At 41.3% G+C, this 26,497-nt stretch overlaps 1 long non-coding RNA gene across 1 annotated transcript in view; it reads right to left on the reverse strand.

Annotated features, from left to right (window-relative positions):
* The window catches only part of LOC124157825, a 180,592-nt gene that overhangs the window by 19,174 nt on the left and 134,921 nt on the right, over positions 1-26,497 (reverse strand). Inside the window, exon 6 of the long non-coding RNA XR_006864657.1 lies at positions 14,616-14,794. This is a non-coding gene — a long non-coding RNA (uncharacterized LOC124157825). The remainder of the gene's footprint in view (positions 1-14,615; positions 14,795-26,497) is intronic.

The following is a 26,497-nucleotide window of genomic DNA, read 5'->3' on the forward strand; positions in this document are numbered from 1 at the left end:
TGAGCAGAGAAAAGTACGCCTATAGTGATTCATACATTAATGAGATGATTACCTGCAATTATAAATCGAAATTTTCCTCAGGAGGGAAAAGAGGCACAAATAAAATATTCTGATCTGCATGTGGCGAGTAAAAAGGTCTCAAATAATGCAGTCTATGAGCTAACACTTATCATAATAGAACCGATATTAACAGATATTTTACGAAACATCGACCCTTTTATAAAATATATTAAAGGATAACAGGAAATTTAGGCTAAAACATTAAATTTCAGCATAGATAGAACATAATTTTTCAAGTTTTAGCTGTTATAATTTTTACAGTAGACACTCCTCCTGGACGTCAGAAAAAGGTTATGCTAGTAGAGCATTCTCCGAATTTCCCGAACACCTGGGAATCCAAGCCAACTGAAGCGTACCTGATTGGTGATACTTGAAGAAACACATCTGAAACAGGGACTATAGTACATATGTTCCAGTGAATATGACTGGTCAAAACCGAGTACGTACGAAAATAGTGTGAGATCTTAGATTTTCCCGGCGTATCAACTACAGAAAGGATTCTCAGGTTTTCCGTGGGATACTTGGCAGCATATCTCCCGACGTTTCGAAGAACGGCTTGCTCCTCATCCACAGGATAGAAGATCCTCTGAGGATGAGGGGCAAGTCGTTCTTTGAAACGTAGAGAGGCATGGTGCCAATTACTCGGTGGAAAACCCGAGAATCCTTTCTGTCCAACAATAGCAATTCGAACGTACAAAAATGCATGCTGGTGACTATGCTTACAGGTTAATCCTAGGTTAAAAGGTGACTGGCCAAGGCGAGAGCGGAGGGTCGAAGTCGGCATGGCCGGCTAGACGAAGGGGAGACGCACAACCCTCTCTCCTCCGCTTCCCTAGGGACTGCTAGCGCGATCACGCGAGGTGATCGAGGGCGGCGATACGGGTCACGAAAGAGGGAGGCACGGAAATGCCCCGCGCTCGCCCCCCCCCCCTCGCCCCCGACAGCTTCGTGACACGAGCGCCCTCCGGCAGGCTTTTGTTCCACACGTCGCTCGCTCGGCGAGAGGCCTCGAAAAAGGGGAGGGGGAGGAGTAGGGGGTGGATATTCAGAAAGAGGAGGGGGTTTAGAGGTGGGGGAAGGCATTAGCAAGACGGGCAGAGTCACGAGAAAAGGTGGGGGTTGGTGAACCATACTGCATTCTTGCCGCTGAGTCACCATATTCCTACACTGATTTACGACACAAGCCATTTTTTAAAGCATTGGGCGATACTCTACCGTTTAGGTAGCTCACATATACTCACTGTTTCAACCGAAAGGTTGGTCTGGATCGGTGAGGGATGAGCTCACCTCGAACTAAATTTAATTCGGATTGGGGGGGCTAGGTCTAATTCAACCGTCCTCTTTCAATATCGAAAAAGAATAATTTTCATTGACACTTCATTGAGATATTAAAGCAATATTGAGGATGTATGCATTTGTTTACATTTTTTTATACAAATGACTTAACAATAACTAACGTTGTATTTGGTCGGTCGAACAAAAAGTTTTCGAGAAAATTGAAAATATTTCGGGGGGCGCGTAAACCCCTTTTCTCAAAGTGCCTGAGGAGACCAGTTTCGTTCGCTGGACCACCTCGTTTGAAGAAGTGTCACGTGTAAGAAAAGTGCCATGATCTTAGAAAAAGGTGCAATTTGTTCAAGAACAATTTTCGACCAGAAGCGTCAAGAAGCATAATTTTACTTCCAGTACGCAACAGTGATGTCATGGCGAATTAGCAGTGTCAGAACGCACTTTCACTAACTTTTATTTACAAGTGAACAGGGGATTTACTGAATTCAGAAGGTCCCCTGAGGATGAAAAGCAAGTCGCTGCTCGAAAAGTCGGGAGACATGGAGAACACCAAGCGGTGGAAAACCCGAGAAACTTTCCAGCACCAGATACGACGGGAAAACCTAAAATCATACATCGCCCTTGAGGTGTCTCCGAGAGCATTGAGAAGGTGTAGCATTTTATAGCGAATTTGAGTTATACCATGAGAAGCCTAGAGGATAGATTTAACGCGGAATGCATGAACCACCTAGGTTTGACAAATATTTCTAGTGAGAGGAAAAACTTAATGCGAAGGTGTAAGAGGTGGGGGAAGACTTTACCAATGCAAACGCGGATGATAACTATTAGTAAAATAAAAGGAAATAATTTAGAACATAGTGGATACAGTAAAAAAACTTCAGAAAAGGACTTATACATTCAAAAGATTTCTGAAATTGTCCTTCACAACGTAAATGCTATCTCTTTTGCAGGAAATAAATGCATCAAAACGATCTGGGATTGAGAAATAAAAGAAAATTGTGAACGTGTTTTCACGTATAAACTCAGCATTCACAATAGTTTTGTCACATTCGTCAATTCATTTCGTCGAGTTGAAAGGGCCACATTGTTAAGTTAAATATTCAAATTTAATCAAAGCTCTGTGAAAGTGCGCTTTCATATTGCGGGGAAATTTTCCTGATTGATTTAACATGCAAAGCGTGAATTTTGTAACGCCCCTCGCGCCGATAAAAAATATATCAATAATCGGTCACGATTCATGAGAAATGTTCAATTTTTTACAAATGCTTTACTTGGGTATCGTAAATTTTTCTGCCATCGAAGGATTGCAAATTCATAAAACTGCAAACTATATTTTCTTAATGTGTCAAAAATTGAAATCCAATTCCACTGAATGAGATTAAAACAGAGGAAAGTCAACGTTACGAGTTTTCGCAGCGATCACAGAGCTCGTAGCCGTGAATAAAAAGCCAAGATCCAAACAATATTCTTCAATTCAATACCTCCAGCTATAATAATACGGACTTGGCCACAAGTCAATCAAGCATGGGATCAAATGATATGAAAACTAATTAAATCCTATCAACAAATTCTCTAGTGAGGGTATTTAGAAGGAAAGAAATTGTTTTTTAGGTATTTTAAAATTATTCTAAGTTGGGTAAACATGATACATCTGGTCAGGAAATTTTTCAAAGGCTTATTAGGTTCAATAACATATAAATAACATATAAAGAAAGATATACCTCATGTTGCAGCAACGTTTTGTTAAACCCTACAAATTCTTAACATACCACATTTTTCCATCTATTTAATCTCACCAGTGAATGAAACGGTATGACTTATAAGTTTCGTAAAACATACGCATTTAGGTACCTTACCACGCAAATAATACGTAAATGAATGACTCTGTAACTTTCATAAATATTGTATTACAGATTTTATATTCGCTATTTAAAGTTCTGCATATTGAAGACCTATGCAGAGAAGTCCTTCGTGCTATGCCAATAAGTAAGTGTCACTACACAAACAAAACCTCATCATGACGCAGGAGATCAGGAAAACGCTACATGCTCTATGATTTTAAGCACGTCTTTGGTAGAAGAGGAAGAGAGTTTCGCAAATCGAGAAGAAAAAAGGCGATTAGTCACGTAACATTAAGAAAAAGATAGTATTTGCGAAGAGGAATGAAGATAAGATTGCAAACTAACTTTTTGCGTCGATCAATGAGTGATTTTGGAGGGATGTGGAATGAGAGAGCTTTTATGGCAGGAGATACGCATGATTTAGTCAGAACTTGGGAGTAGAGGGAACAAGAAAGGAAGGTGAGGACGACGATCTGAATAAGTTAGAAGCTAATGTGTAAAAGCTAATCCCGTACTGCTTGTGATATCAGTTTATTGTGTAGTGAGTGTTTGGAACCATTACAAGGGAAGAATGTAAAAAAAAAACATGAAAGAATATATCCATAATGGCGTTACGAATTTGCAAATAACTTCTTATTTCCACCGCAACGAAAAGAATCATTTCTACTTATTAAAAGCAATGGAATACTTTTTTTTAAGATCACTATTTAATTTTCTCTTTTAGGCGCTAGTTGTGTGTAACATGCATTAAAAACATAATCATCTCGAGTTTGCTGGTAAAAGTAACACGATCATCAAATGCATCAGCTCCATCAAGTTCAATGACAAGCAAAATATGTAAACCTTCACATGTAAAATAATATTAAATCTAAATATCACACTATCAAGAGTCCCACGATTGGAAAACATGTAGGTTAAAGGTCATACAATGACAAAATTATGAGTCATCATAATTTTTACTGCTCATGAAACAACACCAAATCTTTCGCAATGAATTTTATAACTAAAATAACAGAAATAGTGGAAAATAATCACATGTTCCCCTTTATATCATGCTCCGAATAATGCGATCATAACTGAAAAAAAGCTCCAGTATGCCCATGCATACTTCCTTCAACGTGTCATCACAATTATGAAACTCTTGATGCGCCAAGATAAAAAGGTCAAAATTAGCGAGAGGAAACATCTTTTTCATGCTCAACTCTTTTGATTCGGAAAAATAGATTTTTAGGTTTAAAACACGGATTGCAAACGCTAATAATTAGTAAACAGTTTAGAACAGATGGTATTTGATGATAATTCTACCCAATATTCCTGTTATTAATCTACACAAGTCACATGAAAATCTACGAAAGCCGTAAAAAGACTACCTCACCCTCATTCCAACATATTTGTGATTCATAAGACTTCAAGACTCGTGAAATTAAGGACTTCGCAATATAGAACTAACAGAACATGTGGATGTGAATACGAGACACTAAGTACAGGGCACAATGCAATTCTATCATCATGACATTAGCACCTCGCGGTACGGACTGAGTTCTCATCTCTCGGCGTCAGATCCTTGGCCTTGGCTACGCCTTCGTCAAACACCGAACAGCCGAGTTGCACAATGCCTACGCCCGTAGCTGGGAGTTAATGTCAAGGTCAGATGTTGAAATGAGTCGCCGCGTCTCATCCATACTTTTCCCTGCCGAATACATCACCCGGGACTCCTTCAGCCGGGTCCCCATCGGTCAATCATATACTGAGTTAATCATTCTGAATACATCCATACGCTCATAACCCTTCCCTAGTCCTAGCAATGACCGCTGAACAGTGGTCTATATCCATCATCGGGTCTTAGGAGCCCACTAATATTTAAAATGTTTTCGCTTTGTTAAAATATGCGAGTCGTGAATAACATCAATAGTCAGCAAGTTTGCATGGTGGAACAATGAATACATGTAGTTGTCTTCCATTTTTAGAATCTGAAGTCTCCACCATTGAAAGAGTACAATATAATTAAAAAAAAGAACTGCTGTAACAGTATCATATACTGGGGGAGGATTGATTCTGTGGAATACCGCAAAGGGTTTTCATTGTCATAATGGAGTCGTAATATGTATTCCGGTTTATTTGTTCATTGAGTTTAATAATTTCCTTATATTTGTTGCAAAACAGTTCCTCTAAACGAAAAACATTAAGAATTTGTATTATGCGATACGATAAGGAACAAAATATGCATTTTTACTTTAATCCGCAAGGTTAACCAGTGGCAGTGATGCCATTGCGTAACTCACGTATTTGAGGACATAATGATCGTCACCTCCTATTTTCGTCAGACCGACGCTAGGAAGCGAGATATATCATTTTACTTTTTACCGCTAATCGCTCGCTCCACACGATAAGCGGAAAGTCTCCGCCTCGACATTAGTCGATTAAATGTATGTACTGCAGATGGCGAAGGAAGCTTGGCAACTGCATGTATAATGATTCTCTGCAAAGCATAAGGGCAGCCTAAGTAAAGGATGGCATTGACGATGGGATATTTTCGTTTACATTGGATAAGGGAAAAAGATGAAATTTTAGAAATTGAAAGAATATCACCACGAGAAAGAAGAATAGTCTCGTGAGTTAGAGCTCATTCCAGACCGAGTTAGAAGAGTCCTAACCAATATATTTGGCCAAACTGAGCTGCTCACGCTATCTGTTGTGGAAAAAATATGAACTAAAGGCTTCAACTTATTATGTAATTTATAATTTAAACATATAAACTTAAAACTAATGTGCTGCAATTGGTAGTTTAATAATGACAAAGATTTATGGTTTTAACCAACCTTTAAAATGTGAAGTGTTACCACACTAGAAACGACGGTTGCAGAGCTCTCTTTTAACCCAATTGACTCTCCAATTGGAAGGGGGACTATTTCACCCATGTTTTCCCCTTTGAAGATTAATCTCAGACAAAAGTGATGGTTGTGGATTTAAAAAATGGATATCGGCACGCTACCATGATTTTGGTCATCAGCAACATGCGAAATCACGAAATCCACTTTCACGATTCATCTGCTACCCCAATTCGAGTCTTGCTACCTTCGCTTCGAATAATGGTCGTACCAGTTGAAGCAAACCGGGTCCGTGAAATCACATTAGCCTGGAAAGCGGAAGAGACCGCCGTATCACGATATGAGGTTTAGAAACGAATGGAGGAGCCGATCACTGCCGTTACAGCGTCGGTTAGTATTACAACTCGACAAATCCCTAAACCGAGTTGACAGACTGCACATGGAATAGGTTACGCTGTTTCCCGCAACAGTCTGGGGGGAGGAAGGGGGGGGGGGGCGTGATGATGGCCAGAGTGGCAGCCGTGACTGTTCGCAGAGAATGCTGGGTGGCAGACGAAAAGATTTCCTTATCCAATCAGATGAAACTCTCTCAAGTTAAAAGCTTCTGTGCCCTCTTCCGGTCATTTGAGCCACGGCATTATAATCCCAGCATCCCCATGAGCAACGAAAAAACGAGACAGAGAAAGCTAGCCTGAGAAACTCGACGTTGATACATTCAAAAGGAGATATATCATGGTGGTACACTAACATCATATCATTCTATCAGTGATTCAATTCATAGTTTGTTTAATCCTTTCCAATCCAGAGCTGCTTCTGGGAGAAACTAAATTTCATGACTTCTCATTATAAAATTGTAAAAAATTTCTACTAAATCATAATTATTGCGGCAGCCACATATTACGCCATAAAAATTTTTACGGTATCATAGAACACGTAGTTTAAATATTTGCTGAATATACTTAGCTGAAGTTGTATACATTTGTGATGTTATTTATAAGCAACATTGGGTTTCAATGGGTTACTGTGGTTCTCCAATGTAAGGTTTTACCTGTACAATACACAATCACGTCTTTCGCGCAAACTTTTCGTGTATTTTTTATTTATTTTATGGAGATTCTCCAAAAATCCTAATTTATGCAGGAGCGTTGCATGCACTACAGCCGATAGATCAACTGGAGACTATTCCCTTATCAAAAGAATAACTTTGACCCGTCCCTGGAATAAAAATTGATTTTTTAGAAATTCAGTCTTCAAAATATCCAGTGCCAGTGATATATGAAAGCTTGGGCTTAATGAAGGTAATCTGGAAGTTAGAAACTAGGACAATGTTCGTTAAATAGAGCGTAAATGAGGAGAAAATAGACCCTAAACGTAATGAGGAAGTCACCTTAAAAGTATACTGTCTGTAAACATTAATGAGTAAATTTCTATACCCCTCTCGTTCCCCTCGCAGATGATAAATCAAAATTACAACCACATAAAATGATTTTAAGGCTTTCAAGTCGATCCATATGCTCAACTAACTCAACATAAACCTGGTATTGATGAACCGAAACGTGGCCTTTTTCCCCTGCATGATATGCGTCCACCGTCCAGCCATTTGGACAGGAACAGGACGCTTTTACGGAAGCCACACCACGCGAGGAACATCTCATCCCATTTCTCTCTCTTCGGATGAAGCCGAAAGCGGCGAGCGGAGAACAGCGCGCCGCGCAACGAGGGGCAGATGGCCAGGTGGCGCTGATTCCGCTGCCATCTGGCGGTGCGCGCGACTGTTTGCGCTGGCGAAATTGACTAAACAGAAGAGCGTGGGGCGCACTTGGGAAGGAGGAGGAGTGAGTGGGTGGGTGGAGCGGGCTGCAAAGGGTGTGGGAGACGTTGGTCGTGCCTTTGGGATGTGGATGGGGTTGAGGAGAAAAAAAAGACGGGGGTGGTGTGAGTGAGGAAGACAGTCGAGGAACGAAAATAAACGGCGGAGTTTGTGCGTTGGAGGAGGCGGGAAAAGGCGAGGCGCGCGAGAGGAGGAGGGTAGGGCAGAGATACGTGGCAGGGGGGTCTGTTAGATAAGCGAGGGAAGGGAGAAAATTGGGGGAGTAGGCAGGGAGAGATGAGTGCTGTGCAAGGCCTGTGGGTGAGATAAGGCCGGCTGAACAGCGACAGCGGCCACGGGAGAGTTTGTGGAACCACAGCAGGGGGATCGCGACATAGAGGGAGAGGAGTTCCTGGGAGGCCGGGTTCATGCGGGGTCGGGCCAAGGGTGATATGGGGTCCTTATCCTTCCTCACCCACCCACACACTCAGGGAGCATCAAGTCGTCAGGGACTTCAACAACTCAACCCTTAAGGGCCACCGCAAGGATCTGCAGTCTGGAAGGGATATAAGGGTGGAGGGGGAGATGGCTGCGAGCTGTCGGTTCGCGTGGAATGCGGCTGAAATGTACCCGAAAACGACAAAAAACTTTTCCCTGAGCAAAACTTTTTTCTCCACACGATACTTCTGCCAGGGAAAGGAATTGTGCAGTAAATGACAAAGATTCCAACATACACCATCGAAATATACGAGTTACATTAAATAGAGTAACTGACATAACGAAAATTTTTATTTTAACTCTTGTTTGTCGAGTAAAAATGCATAAAAACGTCATAATTTTATGAAAGCGGAAGCGTAAATGTAGTGGTCCTCATTTTATGAGAATATAATTAGTCTACAGGGTGTTTGAGGAAACTTTATCAGAATATGACATCATGCAATTACACTATGGTCGGTTAGAATGTATTCAAGTTCAGCAAAAGTTTAAATGTTTTTTGGCGTCTCCAATAAAATTTCGTCAAAATCAAAACGTTACGAAAACCTACTCTCACCGCTTCCTCGGGACCGTAAATCTACTGCAATGCTGAAATTCATTCGCCTAAACAGCTGAGAGATAGTCTTTTTCGAGCTCTTATTCCCAATATTATGATAAAAATGATATATATAAGAGGAAACATATGAGAAACAACCATAAAAGCAAAATTATAAGTAACACGAATGCCTTATACCTTAATGCTTATGGCTCGTAAATCTTCACATTTTCGTAAGCTGAAAAATATCTGCCAAAAAAGCAGATTAGAGTTTTTTCATCAATTCGAGAAATCATGGAGGAAAACCAATCGGAGTACAAAATAAGTATTGCAAAAAAAAACGCCGGAAAAATTAGACAAAGCATCAAAGCAAGAAGAATTTTCAAATAGCAAAAATAAGACCAAACGAAGTAACAAAGAAGGGTTGATAAACCATGGCTACACAACTTTGTTTAAAGTTTATAATGTACTTACTTGAAACAAACAGATATATCAATATTGAATGCTTAGGTCAAACCCTTATTTAAAATCTACATAGTACTTGAAATAAACTGATATACCAATATTTAATTCTCAGGTTTATGTTCACAGTTCATGGTAAATTAAACAGAAATTCGGAGTGGATAATGGGATATTGTATACTACTTTTTCCGCTTTCCGCGCCCTTTAGTTCAGGGGTAGCAGTCAGAGCGGATCCGACAGTTGGTTTTCCCTCAGTCCCGGGCTCAAATAATTGTAGTAAATGGGAGTGGTATAGTGGGGAGGGGGAGTGGTCAACTCAGTGGCGCAGAAAACCAGTCCCGAAACGACCAAATGACGATCTATCGGCGCGCGTGGAAGCGTATAGCGACGGTGCCAAGCGGAACCAATGGAGGGTCTAGGATGGAGAAGAGCAGAAAACTAAACCAAGCTGCCCCGTGCAAGGGGCGTTGCAGGAGGCTAAGGAGAATTGGCAGGCTCTGTTGCTCATGCGTTCAACTAAGATTCCTTCCACACTCCTGGCCACACCACGAGACCACGAAACCAATTGCCGAACGCCAGCGCGTTGAACCAATTCACTCGCTGACACCTACTCCCTCAAGCTTTTTTATAAACCTTGCAAAATGAGTGCAAGAGCAAGTGCTGTGAACTAAAAACGAGTGAGAGAAACATGACTTGTATCCTCAAAACTGGTGGTGGTATTTGTAATAAATTTATAATTCAACACGCTCATATGGTAAGAATTACATTGAAATGTTTTCCTCAGATAATCCCATAAAGCTCGGATGTAAGCTCTAAGCATCTAAACAGAAACTAATGCTTCCTTGCGCAAGTTAATTTCGTAAATACGTAAAAGCTTATTCTTGGGATCTTGAATTCTCTAAATTATTTACCCTGAAATCAATCTTCTCCTCCGCGATGAAAATCAACCCATTTAAGCGGATAGAACATTCGACTTAGCTAAATTATTTTAAGAATAATTATGGTGGACAAGTGGGTACACTTTTCAGCAAATGGCCGAAGAGTTCCGAGTTCACATCCAGGTGGGACACCTTGACACACCTCGTAAAAATCCTCACAATATGATATCCTGCCGGTCAAATATCCGGGAAATTGCGATTGGACCGGAGAAAAGATCTCGAATCCCTCCGGTTTACCAGAGATAGACGAGTTTATTTATTTTATTCGTCATTGTCTCAGTTCAGCTCTGTAATAACCTGGCAAACACAAAGTTTTTGCCACGGGAGCTATACCTCAATTCCTCATTTAAACGTGTGAATTTCACACGCAAATGAAAATCTTTTAAAACCAATTGTAAACCAATAGGGTGGTTTCCTATTATTTTTTTATTGCCTTAATCGAAAGATCATTACTCCTGGAGTACGTATTTCGCGCTTTTAGATTTTTAAATGACAACATCTATTTTTCGCGATTAAATGAAAAGTGAAAATTTTCAAGCGCGCGAAAACGCGACGCTTAAGTATGAATGTCGGGAAATATCTCCGTACGTCGTATTTCTGGTTCCCCCTCCCACCCGGTGAGGTGACCTTGAGGCGAGGCTTAGCTCTGATACGTCGCAGGATGCTAGCGGATAGCTGAGTACCTTGCTGAACGGTAGCGCTTGGCTTAAAAAAGGTTTATTAATACCTTATCAAACGAAGAAAACTTTCCGACATTAGCCAGTTTTAATAGGTGATTATTAAGACATGTTTCCCTGAGCTCTGTGCCTCATGCTTGCATTGGTAACCTCAGACTATGCATAACTCCTATCCTCTCGTGTAGAAACTAGGTCCCTGTGACGTCATGCGGAGTGGAATCGCATGGGCGCCAATCTGGCCTTTTTCAAATGAGGATAAAATTTGACCCTTGCCGTTCGTCTAAACCGGTATTTCAAAAACCAAATAATTTGTGTATTATGAATACACTAATGGTGGGTAACGAATCGCAATCAATGCCTTTCGTTTTCTTTGATGAAGGAAACTACCCTATTGGTACAACGCGAAGACTAGTTTGTATAGGTGAAGGTAAGTTTGAGACACTGTCGTGATTTTTACACATTCAGTCAGTTCTTTTCCTTTGGCCCCTTACTATATCGTCGATTCTTGTTTGAGGTACCAAAAGGCTTCACTATGATTCAGGGATGCCGACTCACAAAAAATATTGGGGGACCCAAACCGGGGATCTTGCCCCGGGAAATTTTATTAGTAGTGAATTTTAAGATATGATCAACATTAGAACCCTGATAACTCGAATCTCGATATCTGGATGCTCCGGGGAAAATCGACAAACCTAACACATTTTTTCCTCACACCCATAACGAATTTTTGAGGGGGCTCGGGCCCCCTCAGGCCCCATGGAGTCGGCGCCAATGCTATGATTTGAGCACACAACCCTTCAACATGACTATCTAACTGACTACTATACTCTTCAAGCACTGAGTGGGTGACACTCATTTTATGTCAGCTCTTTTTATATCTGCTTGAAACCTATCCCCTTGACTCACCATTGGCCAATTCATTACTTCCTTCCCATCCTGACGCAAGTAATTTCTCAGTAGCCATTCCTTTTCAGTCTCTAAGCAGAACTAGATTGAAACATTTGCATGGGATCACAATGAGGAGATGAAAAGTGCAATCGCAATTTTCACGAAGCGCTCTCCAACAATGGAGAGGCGGGAATGCGCTAAAGTAGGAATTGCGCTGCGCCCACGGAACAGGACGTGGTGACCACCGCGACCTTGGGCGAGCCGCGATTACCGCGAACGAAACGGAAGACGGGCGACGGCGGATGGCGATGGACGCCGCTGAGACGCTTTCTTTTCCTGAGCACAATCTCTTTCGTTCACCCACAGCCATTCCCACGATGGATAGCCAACCAGAACGACATAGCGACGCGACGCTTGAATTGCCCATCCGCCACGCCAGATCATCCCACTTGGCTGAATGACTTGAAAAGCGGATATATTGCGACACTTTCCCATTCTGCGTGTGAAATGAAAATGGAGGAGTTTACACAAATGTTTTTTCGATTTACCTACTTATTGAAGAGGTTTTGAAACTTATGATGCATGCACTGTAAACATCAACATTGTAGTTTTCCTATTTTACTGAACTATCTGTATGCGTGGTAGCAGTTACCTATATTACATCTGGTATATTATCAGATCTCCCAGGGAGCTCGTACAAAGTACATAAACAATACTAGAATCCGGTCTTATTAGTCTTACAGCTTGTGACGCTCATAATGTACAAAATGTATCGTATGGATATGGGACTGTACACTAATGTAAGGCCTATGATACGTACTTATTTAAGATCTCCTGGAAGGACGCTAGAATTTAAAAACGTAAAGTAGAGAAAATAAATAATAAGAAACACACTATGTGATTCATTCCATTTTCACGAAGGGATTGGATTATATTTATTTGTGTGAACCTAAAAAATGAAAAATTAGCTACAAAAGGGAAACCCAATCATGGGAATTTTAAGTCAGTAGTGGGGCTATACTCTCTAGAGGTGAACCCTACGCTTCACGTGGCGAGGCGCTTCTGTCAATAATTTCATCCGCGCAAATCAGTGTACTTGGCCCGTCTCATTCTGGCTGGACTCATGAAATACACGCGAGGAAATTTCGGTATCCCTGCACACACTATATCATTGGCATTGACGTCCCCACGGGGCGGATGACAGGCGACTGTCACGTAGCGGGCCATCGATTCGTCATTTGGCGGCGCGCGGGGGATGACGGGAAGGCCCGGTGATACGGAAGAGCGCACGCAGATGGACGCAAAGCCCTCGACGAGGCATGGTCTCGTCAGCTCAACGAATGTGTCCGGCACTAATATGAAGGGTACAGTGCTCTCGAGTAGAAAAGGAGAGCGGGAAAAGCGTAAAACCTGGGCATATTACGACACATAACGAGAGATGCCGAGGAGGTACAAAATAGGTCCGATTTCTATTGTGCAACAAACTGTCAGATGCTGAATCGACTAACATCTCGCATCGCCCCTGCACTTAAAATTGATCCAATGAAAATCCATGACATGGTCATTCTCAATAGCAACCATTGAAAAGAAGTTGTAAATACAAATTTGGAAAGTGCGGAATGTACATTGTTTATATTTTCCACACATGTAACTATTCTGTTTTCTTGTACAATATTGGGAAAATCAATTAATAATGGCATTTATTACTTTTGCTGCTTTTATGATGAGTTTATCCTTTGAAATGACTAATACTGAAAACACGACAAAGACAAAATATTTTTGATACAGGATCGAAAAAAAACTAAATCACATTTTTTCACGCAAATGACAAAATATTATCACGGAGCCTTATCAGTGGCAACACCAACACTCGTCATTTTACCACAGGGTTGCCTATACTATACTTTTCAATGTTAATTTTTAAATAATGTCACATAAAATAAGTGCAGTAAATATTATATTAAATACTGCCGAAACTTACGCATGAGTACCAGGCATACTGCTAACGTAAAATTAAATTGCTTAAAAAAAAATAACTTTAAAAAAATAGACCACTAAATATGTCTAAAACTACTTAGAGAAATCTGCTTTCACGAATTTTTAGTTTTAAGAAGTATATTAGGAAGTGTTCATGAATTTTCAGGCCGAAAAATGTAAGAAAGAATTTCATACGACTGAATTAACCTGGTCTAGAGCCTGAGAAGAATACCTGAATATTGAATTTAAACATTTTCGCTTGAAAGAAAAGCAAACTCTGCTAGTAAATTGAGAAAAATATCCAGCATTTGCTTAACATATTGCCATTACATCTTATAAAAATACTAGCCACTATTCGTAATTATCGAAACAATTGCCTGAGTTTGTTAATGCTCCCCATGATTTAGGTTCAGCATCTATTTATCCAAGATGGAATAATAAATAACAATGTATTTCTTGCGGCATCTTCATCCATTTACCCTCTTGAATTCCTGGACGTCTCCAGTCAAATAGATGATACACGATTCCTATTACATGTGATACAATAATTTTGAACAGACTTGTACATAGCTCTCTTTTCCTTTTATCCCATCACGTGGCTTACAGGGGAAAAAGAGATTTGAGAAACACCGTGGTGACGTCTATCCTTCGTGTTAGTCCGGTGGACGAGGTAGATTTAGGGTCGTGGATCCGAGAAAAGTAAACGCAACGACCCTGGCTAAGGGGTTCTGAAGTTGCGAAACAAAGACACAATCATTTCCACCGGCGTTGACTGGGGCCTCTCTCTCCCTCCCTGGCTAGTTCGCTTGCTCACCTTCCAGCGGGTAGGCGGCGGAAGTCAGCGTTTTCTCGGCGATCTGGGATAGGATGTAGCAGATATGGGATGGGGAGAACGGGGATAAGGCATCCCTCCTCCACACCGGCCCTCCACTATACCGGCCGACGCTGAAGGAAGCAGACGATTGAGAAATCACAGCTCAGCACCAGGGACATCTGGGGAGAGGGAAAGAGAAAAACAAATGCGTTACTTCAGTCGCAAGTTACTTCTCAATTGAAATAAAATACATCTGTTGATAAAATGTTCACAAAAAACTCCATTGAGAAAAATCTGGACCAATGTCCTTATGGAAAATCTACAAAAAGAAATAGTATTTAAGGAACGAAAAGGAAAATTAGACTTCAAGTTATTCCTGGAATATAAACGATTTTTTTACTCCATCTGAAATGAAAATTTAACCTCAAGGATAATCTACCCAAATAAATAGTATTAAAATAGAGACAAGAATAGTGGTAGAACTAACTGCGTAGAAGCTGCCTTCTGCTACTGCCTTGTGACGTCACGGCAAATATTCAACATGGACACCCGTTTTCGTGGCCTTTGCATCTGTGGTTTTACGGCATTTTGATATTCTGACTGTAATTTAAAAATATTTTGGGTGCATTTCAAACACTAATGTACTTCCCTATTAGACTTCAAGTTTTTCCTGGAATGTAAAGGAAATTCCATTTTCATCAAAGCGAGAGTAAAATGAAAAAAAAAACCTTCAAACACAAGCTAGGTTTTGAAAACGGAAAGGAAAGGTGCAGGCAAAAAAATCCCAGGATCGTTACACGTGAGGTGAAGAAAAAGCATGGTTTGTATTAAAACAGTGAGTATACGTTTAAAACATTTTCTATGATGCCCATTATGCCCTAGTATAAGAAGTTGATCGTTTGCTATTTCGAATGAGAGGCATTCAAATATTTTCTGAACACAAAGTTAGGACTAAAATATATATGTGACTAGTCATTTAACCTATATCTTCACCAGTACCGAGATCATTTAGCGGTACTTAAAATAATTGTCTGTGGAGTTTTAGGAGGTTCCAAGGAAAGATCTTTCAGATATGAACGAACCCTTTCACAAGAAGTCTTACTTCAATACCAAAACCAGATTACACGAAGTAGACTCCTATTCATGGTAGAAGCGCGGACCTGAGCTATTCTAAGTCTTAGCTGGTTGGCTACAGATAATAACTGAAGTTCGAGATACACGGACTGTCGCGGTCGAACTGTATAGGAGAAATAGATGGTAGATACCAAATAATTATAGCAATAAATACAAGTGCATTCACTGTTAACAATAACATGTTTATCATGGTGCCGACGATAAAAAGCCCGGAGATTGGGAATACTAATAATTACCTGCTATCTAAATAGTCATTGAACTCTCAGAAGGGAATTATTACAAGGGAAATAGTTTACCGATGAGCGAAAAGGAAGACTGTTAATGGAATGACAGTCACAAAAAAACTAAGGCAAAAATAAATACATGGCATATATTTTGAGATTGAATATTGAATACAACGATATTACACAGCTATAACTTCTAGCAAGCACTTAGGGCTTTAAATGATTAACATTCACATAAAAACCAAAGTATGATATAAAAGCAGATCGCTAAATTATTCATGAGCTCCCATCCCCACCATATGCGCGACTACTTTTATCCCCATCAACCTTATTTCTCTCGCAAGCCGTCGGAATCACGAAAAAGGTAGATACGTAGGTACAATATGTTTTATGGATCACTATCACAATAAGATTAACTGCTCGTTTGGCTCAAAGCGGCGAGGGAAAATTTTCCGTTAACGGATCAAATCGATTCGGGTGGAAAATTGCTAACAGCGGCGGACGTCGCTAATGGGTTAGCGGCGATGTGATTGGTCCGATTTATCGATGGAAAGGAAAAGGCAATTTTTGCATCCCACGCATTCACCCACCCACGGCGCGGGGAAAGAAGTCAAGCGGCTGAGACTATTGGAAACAATGCATGGCGCCTGATTCCCACACAGCGGAGATGCAGTCCTCCACCGGATTACGTCGGCAAGGTGGAATATACTTGTAAGGTAATATCCAACAACGACCCGAGGAAACCAGCAGAAAATACCGGGAAATATTGTCCATCGAAAAAAGATGGTAGGCGGAATATTCTTGGTACCTGAAAGTAACTGCAATAGGAATGTAAGAGCTGGGAAATAGAGTTAAAAAAAAGTTTTTCTTTTCATGAAATGCCACATATTACCAAGAAAGTCAGGAGAAATATTTGTTATTCATGGTTATATCAGGTCATATAGTACTAATTGTCATGAAGATGCGTTTTGCTTCGCCAGTTCTGATTTTCCTCTCCCTTATTAATAGAGAAAATAAACAGGAAAATTTTACTACAGACAAAGAGATACCTGAAGTAAGAAGAGAAAATTTAAAAAATAGTAATTGGCATGTTTGAATATTTCTGAATGGATTCTATATTTGCGAAAAAAATTGAGTAGGCAAAATATCAATTTAATTTCGTTCGCTGTCATCAGATTTATAGCTTTATAATTAAACCTGTATCCTCATGAGGAATCGTTCACTATCCCTTGGGCTGGTTTCGATGAGAATAAATAAAAAAACGTCAACGTCCTTTTAGTTTTATTGGTACTTCAATTATCTTTTTTGCCTATTTTTTTGTATCACATCCAACACATTCACTCATAACATAATTCATGCCAACGAATTCACATCTTTCACGACCAATTCAACTCTTAAAAATATGTTCAAATGATTGTATAAAGAACGATTTACAGATTATCGCAATAAAATAAGCATAGGCGGGAAAGAACATCGTCGAGGAAAAATACAACGCTTACAACGCTCAACAGTAACCGACAACCAGTAACCAATTCCGGAAAGAAATATTTCTCAATTGATGCCAGTCATGAAAGGAGCAGAGAATAAACGACGCCGTAAAACACGCGGGATCTTTCAATTGTTTTGATGCAAGCTGTCACGGTCTAACTTCTCTGATATTTCCCAATGCACCAATCTCGCGGAGACGTTAAGAGGCAAGAAGCAAGGAGAATATGTGAGGAGAGGGAGGAGAGGCTTAGCGGGAGTGGAGATGTTGAAAGCGCTGTACCACTCGGAGCGGAAGGGGTTGGAGAAAGGTGGAGGAGGAGGAGGGAGGATTTGAAGGCCGGAGAGAGCCCTGGCTGTAGCGTGGGAGAGAGAGGGAGAAAGAGAGAGAGAAGGGGAGAGAGAAGGGGAGGGTTTGGAGCGAACGTACTTATTTGGATGGAACTGCAACGACCGGATATTGCCCCGAACACGCTTCGGCGGATCGGATGAATTTTCATGACCCTTCTCCCCCACTACACCAAACCCCTCCCCCCCAATTGGATTCGTAAGGCACGACATCAATGCGTAATACCTACACGATCCGCACGCGAACTTGGAGACGAAAAAAAAACAAATGAGGACGTAATGGAGGCAAAGCGGAGTTACATTGATTCCTTTCGGCTTTCAATCCGGTTTCGGATGCTTATCGACGCTATAACGTGCGACATTATCGATGCTGACAACGATGGAGTCATTTTGAGTCAAGTCCGCTTTCAATCCAATTTCGATATTCGATATTTGTTGACGTTGCAATGTGCGAAATTCAATCACGTAGGTGAGCAGAGGTGGGAATTTAAAGTAACAGAAGCAGGCGTTATATAGTGGAATGGCATTCTAAGTTTTAAAAATAACACAAAGATGGCTATATTCCACAGGTTTATTTTCCGTACAACGCGTTTCGACCGTTAGGTCATTATCATGAGTTCAATGTAGCATCTTAGTTTAGGTTACTTTTATTTTTCCACGAATTGTGGTATTGAAGCATAAATCGGATTAACATTATTCTGCTCCTCGAATATATAATAACAAATTTCCAGCAGTGATATACAAATTAAAATTTCGCAGAAATTCTCAGCGCTTGTTAAAAATCGCTGTTGTTGCATGATCCCAAAGAAAAATTGATGCAGTTATTGAACATGTAAGGAAGCCATCGCATCGATGTTAAATAATTTGCAGAAAGTATCCCAACTCAAATCGCTTTTCTTCCTTTTACATGCATCACAGACGGTGTCGTCATATTCACAAAGAGAATAGAGTGATATACGGTCATTTATACTTGGCTACAATAAAGTAACCCATATGCCTCTAACAGCGCGCCTCTACTAAAACCGTAACTAATGGATACTTTCTGCGGTTAGAGACGTATGGAGAAGTTCAATTAGCAAGACTCAAAAGCCAACTTTCCAAGAAAGACGTAATTGAACATTCATCACTTCAAAAATTTCTAAGTTAAAATCACCCCTAGCAGTTTTATGACCTTGTGATCACATAGCAGGGTAGTGAAAACACATGTGCGATTTGAGTTTAAACATTTCTGCTTGAGGCTTTTGCAGCGCTGGATTGCATTTCTCTCCGTTGCTTTTCGGGTTAGCTGCGTCGCGACGCAGCTAACCCGACGTGTCGAAGTTGATTTCTGATGGCGTTTCGTGGCCTATGCCGGTCACATCTTCAGATCAGGTCTGAGTGCCGATAGATGGAAATGGCCCGCTATATATACCACCCTCAGCGTGGCCTACCGGTGGCTCGACCAATCAGCGTCAAAGACCTCGATTTTTGACGTTCTGTTTTGCGTATAAGTCTTTTCCAGGTAGTACTTAAGGTGTGTCCATCATCTATATTAAAGTCTTCTGTTGATTTTCGATTTCGATGTGCTGTTGAAATCAATCAATTACACAAACCAACTGCAAAGGCAATACAAAATGTTTTTGGAAAATTTGAGTTGGATAACCTTTTCGAAAGGCTGTTTACTGACCAAATCCAACCCAACGTCGCTTTCAGAGCCGCTGAGATAATCTCTAAGCCAGAATGCACGCTGATATTGAAATAGAAATTCGTGAAATGAAATCATGAAGGTCGCCACACAAACAAGGTTTATTCATTAGTCCTGCGACGGCGACTTCAAGCGCTCGAGGAAATGACCGTGGTGATAGGACGGGATGCTCGCGACGACGAAATTAAAGCGGAGATTGGGGTTGTGAGCGTCAAAAGAGGCAGCCTTTGGCAGCACGTTATTTCGAGAGCGGAAGCAAAAGCGAGGCTGTAAGCGAGGGTGAAAGAGACTGGACAGAACAGGGAAAGATCGCAGTGTGCTTCCTCCGCCGCTGGACGCCAACAGAGGAGCAGGGATGACTGGTCACTATCATCCACGTCAACCATTCCCAAATTGTGCTTAGTTATCACGTTTAGTTATCACCGTTAAGGCAGTGATGATAATCTTAGGGGTCTCCTATGGCATTTTTAAGTACTTGAATTCAGGCGCGCAGCAAAGAATTAAGGCTAGTGGGGGTTTTAGGAGCGACTAATACTAGGGGGTGTGGAATACGGGATGTTCGGGTGCCCTCACCTAGAAAATTTTTAAGATAATTTAATTTTTAATGGTTGAAAATGGTGATTTTTACGGCTTTCTGAGGCATATTTTATTAATCCTTACACTACTATATAAGTAATATTTATCCAATGAAGTAAAATGGATTGAATTTTAAAATTTCTCTGAGTTCCGGGGTGGGTTTATCCCCCAAAACCCCCACTAGCTGCGCCATTGCTCGACTTCATTTTTTGAAATTTTTTAATCACAATTAATGGGCGTTTTGACTCCTGATCGAGGTTTACCGGTTTCAAATACCTGGTGAAGCTCTCGGACACCCCAAGTATTATTCCTAAAAAGTACGAGGTAGTCCAGGGAAAGGAACTGGCTCCCTTGCAAGGAATCTGCCATGTTCACTTGCCCGTGGCTTAAATCGGGGTGAGATCTAACCTCACCAAACTAAAACAACCTCCGGGTTGATCCCCTGAGGTAGCGAACACATTGAAAAATCCTCGAGTGTTTTCAAATTATCAGCGTCGAACACGGTTTTGGTACCATGAGCCATTAGAGTGATAGCAAACTTTAAGAATGCGTGTTAAACGGCTTATTCTTTTCTTGGTTCCAATCGGGAACAAAATGAGGGATAACAATTTTTACTCGGTAGGGCAAAGTTCACGCGATTTAGGGAATAGTGGAAATTTTCGATTTTCCTATGAAGAAACAGATGCTTTTCCACTTTTAAGGGGAATGGCTATAGGGTGGTAAGGTTATCTAATGTGAACTTCAGCACTGTTATGACATCATTTGGGTAACAATACATATAGGAGTCATATCACTACTGAAACAGTGGGATAAACCCAAGTGTTGGTGATCCAACTAATCAACGACAATGACAATGTAACGCATGTAAACACGTTGTCAGGTCGTTAACCCTGCGGTCCTCTCTGGTCACACATGTGAGGCGTACTCGGGAAGCATAAAAAATGCACTGAAGCAACAAACGCATTCCGGGCTCCAGGAAATGCTAAAAAAGGCAAATCTTCAGTTTCGCTTAGTCAGGTGACTCGCCATTTACTAAAAGTGTAGTGATTGGAGAACGATATAGAATGACCATAGGCTATGACATCAGACACTATTTATGTGAGAAAAATACTGAAGGGAGAAACCAAAGGAAATGCCGTCTGAGGAAGACCTTAAGATATGTACTGGCGGCAGATAAGGACTGAGACAAAGAAAAACACCAGAGAAATGAGGGAAACAGCTAAGGAATGGGAGAAATGAAGGGTTAACTGTATCATTATATGGGTGCTAGTACTACAAATGGTTCAGGAAACGGACGGAGGAGCATTTAGAGTACCCCTTATATCTCTCCCGTGACTTCAAGGGCGTACCCAGGATCAAAACTAGAGGGGAGCAAGCCGCTGTCGTTGAAGTTGTAACACGGACAAGGTTAAGGAAACCAAGATAGCAAGAAAATTGCTACAGCGCTGTATTAGTTTTTAAAATAATTTGATCTAGAAAACTTATTTTCATATTATTTACATATTTTAAACTAATATCACTTTTCTAGGATTTAAAGAAAATTCGTTCAAAACTTTCATTTGAATTAAATTTACTTGTGCTTATAGGGGGGGGGGAGCTACCCCTACTGCCCCCCGCTGGGTACACCCATGCATCACTTTTACTATATCTCACGAAATATGAGTACTGTACACATAGAATTTCAAAGGGAACAAAGATTCCCAATTTTCTCGCAGACACCGATTCGGAAACAGGAGCATTGAAGGGTTGAGATTTGAGGAAAATGGAGAGGAAGAGCGGAGTGCTGTCCAATGATGGGGCGTCACAAAAGAGCCTTCTCATCACGGTTGCATCTTTGTCCTTCTCCTCCCTACCGCCCTGAGGCGCTGCGAAAGGTGGCGGCGCTGCTTGCAAGGAAGGACCCGACCGACACGGACCGAGGCGGGAGATAATCACTTCTTCCGGCAGAGGGCGGGTGCGTCGTATGTCAAGTGGAAAGATGAGGCGGGGGAGGCGGTGTTTTCTTTCTTTCTTTGGCAGGTAGTTAGGTCGTTAGCCCTGCGGCCATTCCTGGTCACACAGGTGAGACGTACTTTGGAAGTATAAAAAAATTACGAAAAGTCTCAACTACTGTAGCAACAAACGGATTTCGGCCTCCAGGTAATGCTTAAGAAAGGAAGAGCTTGAGTTTTCACACGTATCGTTCAGCGAGATGACTCGACATATATTAACAGACGACTCCTACCGTATAAGGGCTGAAGTGCATGTCGGCGGGAATATCACGTAATTGTACCACGGAAAAAGCATAATTAAGTTAGAAAAATCATCAAGAGCCTTCTTTAAGTAAATTAGGGAAGAGTGAATTTAAATTCTCTAACGAGCTACAACAGAGAACTATCAAATAAGCCATTGAGGGCTTACTACTCGAAGTTGTAAGAGTTTTCCATGATTCACAACAATAAATTGATTGCTTCTTTTAAAGTCCAAATGAAAGAGGGGCTTCCAATGGGAAAATGCTATTATAAATAATTAATAAGACAAAAAGTTGAAAAAGTTCGTGATTGAATCGAATAAAACAGAATTCTCACAACACAGTAAAAAAACAGTTTTACGGAACTAAAAAAGCAATCGTCCTTCCTTGGTCTTTATTTTTCAGAAAACCCTTGTTTAACCTGGCTGATCGTTTTTATCATTTTCGCTTACATACAGAGGATTTTACAGTGCCTGGAATGGGAATCAAAAAGATAAATTGAAATGCACCATCACGAACCGCCTTTATGCACGAGGGAGTGTTTCCAATTTTGTGAGACGTGAAAAGCCACGGGCATTTCGTCAAAATTCATGCAACGCCTCCTCCAGGCACGCTCCATGCAGATGGATTCGTTGATTAGCGGAGCACGTCCTACAACCTCCAACGCTCCGCGTCAACAATTGAGCAAACATTAAAACACGAGAGGAAAAAAAAGATGACGATCGCCAAGGAAGGCGTTGCACCTTTTACTGTCCACTTTTCCGGGGAAAGGAAGTGTTCCAGATTCAATTACGGTGAAGGGTGAAGGGAACACTCGAAGAGGCAAGTTTTAATAAGCATTTCGGATTCCGTTACGTTTCTAATTTCGGGGCCTCCTGAACTTGAAGGAGAAGCCGAATCAAGGGAAAGAGCTGGAGAGATGGGAACTGGTTACGTTGCTGAAGAAGACCCTTTCTACAGCTGGGAGAGAGGTGCCGAAGAAGGAAGAGAATTTGGGAAGACGAGGTCGGAGTGGAGGTAATAGGAGTTCGTCTCTATCCCTCTTCACCTCCCGGGGAAACATTTCAACTCGCCGCCTTTACGTTGAGAGGGTCGGCCGGGAACAGGGGCTGGAGGCGTAGATTCACTTGGGAGAAGGGAACCGGGACACGACCCAGGGATGGAGCTAGATATTTTCCAGGGGCCGATTATACCACTCCCATCGTACCTATAAAACATGGATTCTATGATATTATCCTCTTTTATCTTGTAATCACGATGAAGAATAGGAAAGAATTCTATTATTCCGAGTTGATTGCTCCCTCAAGGAACATTGATTGGAATATATTAAGCGAGAGCCAATGGATCAATTCCATATCAGCCAATCACATTAACTGCACAGAAGATTAAAAATAGGTATTTGATTCCCTAGTCAACTAAAAATTTCCATTGGAATGCAAAAGACAGGATCGAAACAAAAAAATTCAATATCAATATATTTTTCATGATACACAAAATAACATTCATTTATGTACCCGATCTAATATTTAATTAAATTCATTTTTACGCCTGTTAGCTTTTTTTTAATTTTTTAACATAATCAAGTAAGTTATTCCATGCATCGCAAGAAGAGTGATTAAAAGAACCAGCAGAAGCAAATTTTCGATATCGCGGGACATGGGAGCTCTTCCATGTGGCGCTTTGGACGTTTATTGGTTGTGCATCAGCTAATAAGGGTAGAAAGATTAGCCTATTAGGTAGCTTTTTAAATTTAGCCTATGTAATTATCCTTTCGCGAAATAAGTAAATAAATTTAAAAAAAATTATCAACTCTGCTCTAATCATGGCCTTTTAATAACTTTAGCTTACAGATACGGACAGAAGCACTATATTTTGGCAAGAAAATATCAGCAGGAAATATAAACACCGAAAAACCTATTGGAATGAAATCAAAACCACGAAACCGTCAGATCAAGAAAGCCTCACATACCAAGTTATTGTAGAGTATACCTCCGTAATGGAGGGAGAGTTGGGGCTAAAAAAGATAACGTAATATCGCAGTCTCAATCTTACCCCTGATAAAGACGTCATTTCATCGTTTTCGAAAAATTTCATTTCTCGAACTAAAGCGACTCTCGTCTCCCCAACAGCACAATCTTTTTTCATGGTCCAAAGAGCCATGACGAGAATGGAGCAAATAACACTTGGAGGAGGAGTTGGGAGGCCCTGGCAAGACTGCAGAGGAGGCGAGTGAGTGGGGAAGGGGAAAGAATATGCAAACCAGGAATACCTACCTACTGCTGGCACAGGGAGCGTGGCTATATGGCAGACCCCCGCCCCCCCCCCCCCACGCCCTCACAACCGAATGAAAACAATTTTCCAAAGCGATCCCCAGAGGCGAGGCGGGAGGGAGCACCTTTCGGGCGGGGAAATGGCAACCATTTGTCTTCCGCCACCCGCGCCAGGCCAACCACGCCACCCGCTCCGCACCTCCTACGACCGACGCCCCCTCTGCCGACAGCCACGGTAACCTTCCCACACCACAGGGCTCAGAAGTGAAAGAAAGCGGGATAGAGTGGGTCGCTCGATGCTCGACAACGCATCGATTCAAAAATTCCAAAGATACGGTGGAATCTGAACTTCATGAGGTCGACAATCAATTGCAAATTTTCCACAATTAACGACTACATTCATTTCCACCCGAGTTTCGGCGTTCGACGTCTCCAAGACAAGAAAAAGGTTGTTTGCTTGATGATGATGATCCGCATGATTTTGTTCTTTCCCGGCGTGTGATACCGGTGAAATCTTGTCGGGTTTTCATAAACCTTTCATCGGGGTTTCATCAACTTTTAGGTCTTTAGGCAAATCACCTGGTGGAAAACCCGATAATATTTCACCGGCATGATCGAGGGATTCTCTCGGTTAAGTTAGGTTTACATAGAGCGTTTTGCGAATCGTCCAACTTGTTCACTTCCCCAAATTGAACATTCCTTGAACTCTCATCATGGTTCCTTCCTTACTTAACAAACATTCTTCCCTCTAACACGGTTTTTTACATCCCCTTCCGCTCTGAACTGATTCAATCCAAACCTCCTGTCCCCTTCGTATCTCACCTAGATGTTTCCTCTCCTCACTCACCATCTCAAGCACATAGTTCCTCTCCGTAGGCTTCACCTATGATGAGTAAATATTTTCTCGAACTACAACCTCGACCGAATGCAAACTACTTCAGACAAACTTAAAGATTTAGCAATGGTATTTGAATAAATGTGCGATTTAATAAATCTGATAAAACAAAAAAAGATGAGCCCTAACATTGAAAAAACGAGAGGCATGAGGTTAACGCATTAATTTGTTTCGATTTATAGTTAATATAATGGTAGAATAGCCGGCAAATACTTAAGGATAGCATAACCAAGTCATACCTATGAGCCTCCCACATAAAAAATAAAAAAGTATAAAAACAAAGTGTAAGTTATTCAATCAAAATGTTCAGCAAATTCCGTAGTATTGCCGTAAACCACAAACTTTATCACACAGCATCTTAAAGTTAAGGATAGCGAGACAAAGGCAATGTGAGTTTGAGCATTTGTGGATTAATGGGATCATACATAAGCATATACAGGTATGTGGTAAAAACTGAATCCACGGGGCACGCAACGTATGAATATTAGGGAAAAAACTCACCCCAATAAACACTCTAGATGTTGCTAGTATGATGTTTATGCAGTTTGCTAGCACAGTGCTAACATATCTAAGCAATATATATGAATATACCACCACTTCGGACGAATGCAGGCGAGCGGACAGTGTAACAGCAGGCGAGAGAGCATCGCAACCTCCTCAGCACCGCCAGTTCCTCAGTTTCATGATGACATCAGCGTTTCCCGGAAATTTCCCTCCCCAACGGCCATCCCATAAGGTCCCCTCACGCCCAGGCGTGTCGTGGGCAAGCGAGGGGCCTCCACTCCCCTTCTGCATGCCAGCGTGGGAGGAGGAATTGAGGGAACGACTCCCAATCCACGCACGCCTTCCACCGCTCCATTTTTCCGCCTTCATCCGACTCCATAACGGCCACAACTCATCCTCTTCCCCTCACCCCCTCTAACCCCCTTCCCCAGTTCATCCTCCACTGTTTATTCCTCCCAACTCAACCGCGAGGAAGGCCGTCCACAGAATCGTGCAGCCGAATCCAGAATCTAGGCGCGTAAACATCTAACGC

Source organism: Ischnura elegans, chromosome 4 (assembly GCF_921293095.1).
Source record: "Ischnura elegans chromosome 4, ioIscEleg1.1, whole genome shotgun sequence".
In the NCBI taxonomy this organism is placed as follows: domain Eukaryota; kingdom Metazoa; phylum Arthropoda; class Insecta; order Odonata; family Coenagrionidae; genus Ischnura; species Ischnura elegans.